Source organism: Aphidius gifuensis, linkage group LG3, assembly GCF_014905175.1.
Source record: "Aphidius gifuensis isolate YNYX2018 linkage group LG3, ASM1490517v1, whole genome shotgun sequence".
Taxonomy (NCBI): domain Eukaryota; kingdom Metazoa; phylum Arthropoda; class Insecta; order Hymenoptera; family Braconidae; genus Aphidius; species Aphidius gifuensis.
In genome coordinates this window covers 9,872,367-9,881,488 of record NC_057790.1, presented here as the reverse complement: position 1 = coordinate 9,881,488, position 9,122 = coordinate 9,872,367, and positions in this window count along the sequence as shown.

Sequence of the window (9,122 nt, the reverse complement as noted above, 5' to 3'; positions counted from 1 at the left end):
GCGCGTCGATGCCTCGCCCCTGTTTGGTTTTAAACCGGCTTATTACCGTCAAAAAAATAAGTAACCAGCTAATTAGCAGCTCTAGTTTGAATCGCCGCCATCTTGATATACCGAACCGAACGGAGAATTTGAAACGTTTTCCTGAGATTAGGGTGTATTTCCCTGTCACTCAAACATGCGCGCATTAAATCTCGTACAGTCAACGTTAAAACAAACTAGTATTACACGGTATAAAAGTTACATTACATCTCAAAAGTCTCAAATACTTTTTGCTGACGTGACTGTGCCGACAAGGACAAAAGCCCATCCATTGAGTTTCTCTCTCGGCGACACGATGTTCACCTTCCAGTTACATAAGGTGCTTCCTTTTGTGTATTTATTTTTTTTCATTTCAATGCGCATGATCATGCTCATGCGCATATTATGCAACCATGAGGAAAGAGCAGTGGCGTAGAACGAATAATTCTTGAAAAATAAGAATTGGCATATAGCTGATCCACCCCTTCATGTGCTACGCTGTTGCAAATTAACTTTTTGCCGACTGCGCATTCGACTGCGCATGCACGGAAATAAATATGAAAAAAAATAAATACACAAAAGAAAGCTCCTATTATGGCAGCGTTCTTTGGCCAGTTTTTTCTTATACGCATTCTGACCGCGCAGTTGCCCAGAGGTCGAAGAATCAAGTAAAATTTTTGAATTATGTACATGTGTGAAAACCCACACTAACAAACAACCTAAGAACGCACGTGATATTCAGTCACTGCGCGTATGCGTGGTCAGAATGCGCGAAATAAAACTGCCTAGGGTACGTTCCAAAAATCACTCGGAAGCCCGGAAGTGCAAGATTGTGATCATAGAAAATTTTTGATATTTTGTTGTGGTAGACATGATTTTTTTTCATGAATTTTACAGGCACTCATCAATAAAATATTATTGTTTAATTATTAATAATAATTATAGAAATACTTTTGACAACTGTAATGAGTAACAAAAACAAATGGCATATGCAAAATGACTGTTTTTGAAATTTACAATATTTACCGTAACCTTTAGTAATTTTTCAGTTTATTTTATCCCTATATTTTTCCGTCTACTGCGCCGCTTCTGGGCTTCCGAGTGATTTTTGGAACGTACCCCCCAAGAACGTTGGGGTACGTTCCAAAACCTCCGTTCCGCTCGGTATATCAAGATGCGGATTTCAGTGGTTTTTTTTGCCATTTTTTTTTTTGCAATAATAAGTTAATCACCCCTACTTATTATTGATTGGAATAAAAAAAATTTAACTAATATTATTCTCCTTCTTTTACTGAAAAAAAAATTAACTGACAAAAGTATATAGGGGTATCTAAGGGTGCGTTCCACAGAGGACCGTGGTCCTTTTTGGCTATAATCAGAGTGAATCCATAAAAATTAAAAATCTTCCTAAGGATCCCCATATATTTAATACTACTATATTGCCCATAGGGTATGATTTTGTTCGGATTCATTACGGTGCAGCACCCGTATTCACAAGGCAAATTTTATACAATTTAGAGCTTTTTTTTGCCACTGATGGCGCTTATAAAATTTTTTTTATATATATTTTACATATAAAAGCTCCACAAGCGCCTCCAGCAGATGAAAAAAGCCCTAAATTGTAATGCCCTGTGAATACAGGTGCAGACAATCTCTCTGTCGCAGTCATACTTTTGCGCATGTCCGAATTATTATTCGAGTGGAAGGTAGGAAAAATTCGGCAACGCACACAGATTCATTGTGTATACGTGTGAACCGAACGGATTATTTGGACATGCGCAAAAAATTTTTGTCGAGGAGTATGACTGCGAAAAGAGATTGTCGGCACCGTAATAAATCCGAACAGCCCACTAGGCGATGCGCAATATAGTAGTATTAAATATATGGAAATCCCTAAAAAATAACCAGTCTCATGTATACCCTTTTTTGCACCTTTCTATGTATGTATTGTTATTGTTGTTGTGATGCTTACTGAATTTTGTACTGAATGAAATTATTAAAACAATAAATTTGTTAATAACAGTTAACAAAATGGAAAGAAAAATTTCACTTCAAACACATGATCTATTGACTGATATAGATGGTAACGTTCTTGTTAAAAATGAACAGCAAAATCAGCCAGTTTAAGATCCTGGAAGATAACAAAAATATAAGTGCTGTCCTAACCTTACATTTGAGTTATGATATGTTTTGAAGCATTATAACTTTGAAAAAAAATACAATTTACAGGCTAAATAATTGAGATAACAACAATATACACCTACCGTTCCAGTTGACAATTTTTTTTTATGCCAAATTATTTTTTTCTTTGTAATATGTTAATTATATTTTTCGGTGTTTACGTTTGTTTATGTTTGTTTACGTTTTTAATACATAGCAGTGCTGACACTACAACGAAATTAAATTCACCATGATAAACCATGCTTATTTTTGGTGGACCGCGGTCCTCTATGGAACACACCCTAAAATTTTCGTATATGAGGGTCCGGATCGTAGAACACGCTTAGCGCTCGAAACCCAAGAAAACGCGAATTAGAATGGGTAAAAAATCAAACACGAAAAATTGAAAAAAAAAAAATACAATCATATAAAGAATTAAAAAATACATATTTTCCTTCAAATAATTTTTTTTTATAATAATTAGTTAACGCGTTAAAAAATAAAAACAAAAATTTTTTTTTTGAAAAAAATACTTTATTTTTAAATATATAACTTGTGATAACTTTCTTAAAAATAAATAAATCAACTTGAAAATTTGATGAAATGTATTTGATTTAATAATATTTTCAATTAAGTTTTGACCATTTTAATGTTGTATATGCTGTTGTTGATGTATTAATAGTTGGAACAACATGTTAACACCGGATACAATGACACTCGACATTGATTTAATTGTTGCATCTGGTTAATGTTTTGTTAACATACTCCAATGGCACTCTTATTGAAAATATTTGATAAATAAATAAAATATACTTGACATTATTGCATCTGTGACAAAGAGGCAAGGTATTTTTCTATTATTTTGTTTACAGTGTACTCAATAGTGTTCATAACTATTAAATTGCATATTAAATTAACTTAGCCACTATTTTGAATATATCGATTTATTGAATGTATCGAACGTATAACGTGTATGTGTGAGAACTAATGAAAATGGATGTGTCGACAGCGTCAGCCAATAGAATGACGAATAGACATTGCCACGTGAAGTTAACTGAAAGTGTCTTGTTCTTTTTTATAAATTTTTTATAAAGAATTTGTATTCGTTATGAGGTCTGTAACGTGACATTTTTGCATGTTACCTTCTCGGACTAATTATCAAGTATTTTATTTGGTTTATTCATTAATTTATCTCGAAACACAAAACTAACTAAACTCAATATGCAAAATTACCAATTATCGTTATTTTATTATTAAAATCATGAGTTTTCAGTTCGCCCTAAATCTCGAAAAAGGCATGAACTAAAATCATGAGTTTTCAATTCGCCCTAAAACTCGAAAAAGGCATGAATTGAAATCATGAGCTTTTCAATTCGCCCTAAAACTCGAAAAAGGCATAACACATTCATACCAGAAATACGAAATAGAAAGAATAAATAAATCCATCGACCGGAACATAACCAAAATAACAAAATAACGCACCAACAATCAGCCAAGAGGGACGCTAGAATCACTCAGTGTGCTGGTTGTGGTAGAAGGGCTGAGTGGAGTCACAAGAAAAAATATTTAATACACAAATTAAATAAGCAACAAAACACATTATTATTTTTTATACTCAAAAACCAAAACGTAATATTTATTTAACTCAAAACTTAAACGTAAATCCAAAATACATAACGTGATCTCAATAATCCACAACGTAATACAAAACTTACTCGCGCCCTTGAATTTAATTAATTAAATAAACAAAAAGGGAACGCGAATCTAATAAATTAACTGAACTAAATAATCTGAAAGAAAATGTATTGTGAAAAGCTTCACAAACGCCACCATCGGAAAAAAAACGCCCTAATGAGAACATCATCTGAATACGGCACCCGTATTCACAGGGCAAATTTTATACAATTTAGGGCTTCTTTTTGCCACTGATGGCGCTTGTTAAATTTTTTTTATATAGAATTCACATACAAAGGCTCACAAGCGCCGCCAGTGGAGGAAAAAAGCCCTAAATTGTAATGCCCTGTGAATACGGGTGCCGGTGCCGCACCCGTATTCAGAGGATGTTCTCATGAGGGCGTTTTTTTTCCGATGGTAGCGTTTGTGAAGCTTTTCTATGTGAAATCTATATAAAAAAAATTTTGTCAAGCGCCATCAGCGGAAAAAAAAAGCCCTAATGAGAACAATTTTGCCCCGTGAATACGGGTGCTGTGGATTGGACTGACGGCAAAAAAAAGTGGTCTTTGAAAGGGTGCGTTCCTATAATAAAAAATTTTTTTTCGCTCTGCAATTTCGCCCTGTAATACCGACTAAAAACTAGAAACAGAAACAACGACAAAAGTGATATAATTCTCTATGTAATTCTCCAGACTTTGAACATTTACGATAATATCCTGCAGTCCAATTCACAGGGCAAATTTTTTACAATTTAGGGCTTTTTTTCACCACCCACGGCGCTTGTAAAGCTTTTGTATGTAAAATCTATATAAAAAAAATTTTTACAAGCGCCATCAGCGGCAAAAAAAAGCCCTAAATTGTAAAAAATTTGCCCTGTGAATTGGACTGCTGTACAACCTATGTGACAATAACAAGCAATGACAACAAGTAAATTCTCTTTTTATTTCAGTTTGACATAAATATTGAACAGTCATTTAGGTAATTCTTCCAATAATTGAAAGCCAAAAAAAATAATGTCATGTGCTAGTACTGTCACTACGAGAAACAGCTTTTTCCTATAAAATTTTGGTCGGCATTACAGGGCGAAATTGCAGAGCAAAAAAAAATTTTTATTAAAGGAATGCACCCAAGATCTTCAAAGATCATCAGTGATAGTCACTGATGCGGACAAAAGCGACATCTTCAACGATCTTCCATAGACGATCTTTGAAGACAAGAAGACTAGAAATACAAGAGGACGAACTTGCCTCAAAAAACCGTATCGCTATATGGTCGCCGCATAATTGAGGGGCGCTAGTAGTACCCGGGTAACGTGCGCGACTTGTATCGCTTTTTTTTTACAATGCGCACAATACAAACATACTCTGACAAACACTAATAGAGCATTATACACATGATGTTTGTCAGAGTATGTTTGTATTGTGCGCATTGTAAAAAAAACAGGGCATTACAATTTAGGGCTTTTTTCCTCCACTGGCGGCGCTTGTGGAGCTTTTGTATATGAAATCTATAAAAAAAAAAATTTTACAAGCGCCATCACCGGCAAAAAAAAGCCCTAAATTGTAAAAAATTTGCCCTGTGAATTGGACTGCGGTTATATACAACTGTATATGGTTAAATACAAACTCACTCAAATAATCAACTTTCCATATACTATTGTATATGTTTGTATTTGATCGTATATAGTTGTATATGATTGTATATGGTTGTATATGGTTGTATATAGTTGTATATCGTTGTATATAGTCGTATATGGTTGTATATAGTTGTATATGGTTGTATACAAACAGTTTATATCTCATATACAAGTTTATATAATTGTATAAACGTATATACAAATTTATATGATTGTATCATGGAGTTTAATACATCTCCATGGATTGTAAAAACTTATATACAACTGTATATGGTTGATATGGTTGTATTGGGAAACGCACTGTGGGCGTGGCCAATCGCTGTAAGCAGTTGGCAAAAAAAGAAACTAATTACATTCAGTCAAGTATATCCCATTAGCATAGAATTTTAGTGTTTGTTAAGAAAATGTTATTAAAATAACTATTGAATATATACTGTCATGGGCACGAAAAACGAATTCCTCACGAAATTTCCTTGAAGAAAATTGTATTATATATGCGGAAAATATTACGAGTATTGGTGTAAAATTTGATTCAAATGATGAGTATCATGTGTTCGCCGCTGCCCACTTGTATACAAACATCTCATCCCAAAAGAACCATGTCATGATATCGAAGGTCGATTTAAAAAAATTAATGGTGAAATATTATCAGTAACATGTTCATGCAAAGCTGGTCTAGAAGAAAAATGCAAACATATCCTTGCTTTTCTTATTTACTGTTCTTTGTAAGTTTTATTTTTATAAATATGTATTTCGTTCACACGAATGACAGGTTAAAGTGACAGGTTCACAACAACAATTTCTGTTTTCATCATAAGCAGTTGGTGAATTACATGATAGGACAGCATTTTTTTAAAAAAATGTGCATTGGTTCTGATGCATCGAGAGCTAATTATTTAAAACAAACAAAAACTTGTTACTTGTGATGTTGAAGTATTTAGAGTTTTGTTTACATATAGATAGGTATACTTACTCTTCGTATAATCCTAATAACTAAAATAAAGAGAGCATTCCATTGGTTTTTTATTTACTGTTTTGATTTTTAATGCACGTTTCCAATTATCACACCGATTTATTTTGTTAAAATCACCGAAATAATTTTTTACTTTGACAGGTTGTTGTTTGTCTAACGTCGGAAATGCATAGAAACTCAGATCTCGACTATTTCTCCTGGAATTACTGTTGCACCCAGAAACGTAAAGTCTTGTTTTTTTTTTTTTAATCAATTTTGGGGAAAATTTTCTACCAGACATTTTAAACTATTTGTAAAAATATTATTTGTATATTAATTTAGCATATATACTGTGTATACTACATGCGAATGACTGGATGAGATAGTTTCTCGAAATTTACCACCAGACGTCGTGGTGAATTGTGCGTTTCCCAATTCAAAGACACTAAAACAATCTAGGGAGCGTTCGATAGCTGGCCGAGAGCCTCGGCCTGGGCCAATGGAAAGACAACTTGATAAATCAAAAACTCACTATGAGAAAATCCCATGTAAATATTTGAAATTTCAATGTAGCAGTGCTGGCACTACGAACATATAAAATAAACCATAATAAAAAATTGGCCGGATTTTTGGCCTCGGCCAGCTATCGAACGCTGCCCAACTTTCCATATACATCTATATACGATTGTATATGGTTGTATATGGTTGTATACAAACCGTTTTTCCCGGGCAGCTAGACACATGAGTACCCTAATATACGTAAAACCAAGAGCTGATCACGAAACGTGTGCGTCTTACCACGTCCCACAGCCAAGAGAGTTACAGGCGAGCTACTGAATGTTTGGATCTGAGTTTTTTCTCTTCAAGGGCTCAAACTCACGACAAGCAACATTTCGCTTGTAAACATGGCCGACATAATTCTGAGCGATCTGAGCATGCGCAAATCTGTGAGATAAGTCACAAGTTCAACAGTGTCGAACTTGTGATTTAAATCACGGAGGCACTGTGTTTATATCGTTTATATGCAGTGTAAATAGTCAGCAGTCAGTAGTGCTACAAAAATAAAAACCAAATAATTATAAAAACATTTGGGCATGACACCACATTACACAAAAAAATATATAAACAAAACCTTGAGCAAAAGTGTTCAATTAAAAAAGAATTTAAAAAACACTCCAAAATTTAATCAAAACATCAATATTGAGATTTTAATAAGGTTATATTTATTTATTTTTTGAACCGTGACAATAGCACAGCTCATACTGAAATCACGGATTCGCGCATGCTCAGTAGGTCCGTAGGAACAGCGGCCATGTTTACAAGCGAAATGTTGCTTGTCGTGAGTTTGAGCCCCAAGTCTATGAGTGTTAAAAATGATTACCACGTTATTGATATTATGATCGTAAATTTTTTTTTTATATGAGAATATGTAGGTTTTCTCGCCAAACGTATATATTATTATGACTAAATTTATAAAACTTTATTGTAAATGTAAATGTAAATGAGTAATTTAAAAAATAAAAAATGATTCAAAAATTATCTTAATCATTATAATATCTGGTGGAGAATTATCGATTAAATTCAAAGTTATTCATTGAAAAAAATTTGAAATATAAAATTAATTTAATAGTTTTATTAAAAAAAGTTATAATTTGTTAATGACTTATCGTCATGGGATGTTAGAGCTGCTTGTGCAGTTTGTGTCTGTTTGCTGTAGACAACTGGTTCCTTCAGTAGAATATTTGTATGTGCAACTGAGACAACAGTCAATTCACGAAGTGTTTTTTTCTTCAAACTATCAAGAAAAATCAATAAATATTAAATTTCAAATTATTACAATTTAAATAATAATTTTTACCTTTGAAATAAATTTATACTTGTTGGTTGCATACTAGCATCAGGATAGCTATTCTCGACATAATTATCCCCTCAGTTATCCCCGGCGACAGGGATAACTATTTAGTGGAAATTCACCTTAATTTATGGCTTTATTTGTATCTTTTTCAATGGTTTCCATCAAACGACTATATCGCTTTTAAGCGTTTTCATGTTATCCCCGGTACAGGGGATAATTATGTCGAGAATAGCTATCCAGAAGTGCTATTCTTGGTCCCGTATTGCAGGAGTTATTGCGGGTCCCGACAAGAAATGTTAGTCGCGATAGAAAAACATGAAGGCGCTTGTTGTTGCTTTCATGAAAATTTTACCTTAATTTTGCATTTGCATACGACTATGGCAGCTTCACATGAAAGCAACAACAAGTGCCTTCATATTTTTTTATCGCGACTAACATTTCTTGTCGCAAATCGTTATTGCGGGACCCGCAATAACCCCCGTAATACGGGACCAAGAATAACACCCCAGGTGTTGGATTATTTGATTGATCTGATGCCAAAGAATTCATACTTAAAAGACTAGATAATACATCTCTAAAAAAAATAATTAAATAGAAAATGATAAACAGGATAATTCATTGATAAATGAGTAATAATTTTTTTTAATTATTACCACCCTGGTGAAAATATTTCTCCGCGATTTCTCCTGAATTTCTCCGCGATTACTCCGAATTTCTCCGCATTTACGAATCGGAATGATTATGACAATTACCTTGTTAATTAGTTAAATAATTTACAAATTAATTTTTTTATAAACCCTGGTAGAAATAATCTCTCCGGATTTTCT